The sequence below is a fragment of the Antennarius striatus genome, chromosome 21 (assembly GCF_040054535.1).
Source record: "Antennarius striatus isolate MH-2024 chromosome 21, ASM4005453v1, whole genome shotgun sequence".
In the NCBI taxonomy this organism is placed as follows: domain Eukaryota; kingdom Metazoa; phylum Chordata; class Actinopteri; order Lophiiformes; family Antennariidae; genus Antennarius; species Antennarius striatus.
The window spans coordinates 530001-530607 of record NC_090796.1 but is presented as its reverse complement, the minus strand read 5'-3'; positions in this window follow the sequence as shown (position 1 = coordinate 530607).

Sequence of the window (607 nt, the reverse complement as noted above, 5' to 3'; positions counted from 1 at the left end):
CCTGAGACACCTGCTGTGTGGCCCCTGCTGGTCACAGCCAGGACCATCTCCTGTCTGTGTTCATGAAGGTAAAGCACTAGAAGACATTTGCTCCACATCATCCAGTAAAACTATTCTGATCATGTGTCCAAACTGGAAACCGAGTAAACACCTCACCAACAGGGAGGACTTGTGTTAATGCTGCGTGTTCTGGTTCACATCTGGTCCAGTGTCCCTGCAGGGCTGCTGCTGTGTGTTGTGTTAATCTACCCCGGTCTCTGGTCAGGGTAGAACTGGACCTTCTAAAAGCCAACAGCTCAAGACTGACATCCCTTTGAGTGACACTAAACCCCAGCTTTAACGTTACCTGGCTGCAATCTTTTAGTAATTTACATGAGAAAAAATATTTAGTTTTGTGACAAAAATGTAGGTTTAAGAATTCTATTTAAATTTAACTCAGAAGTCAAACATTCAACAATTAGATATAGTTTCAACCTTTAAATCCACTATACGATATCAGATTTTCTTAATCTGTCTGAATTTTATTTTAAAACTACATGTGACAAAGCTCAGAAATATTGCTGTAGATAATAAAAACAGGTGCAGTATGGAATCGTCCGTCTGCTGC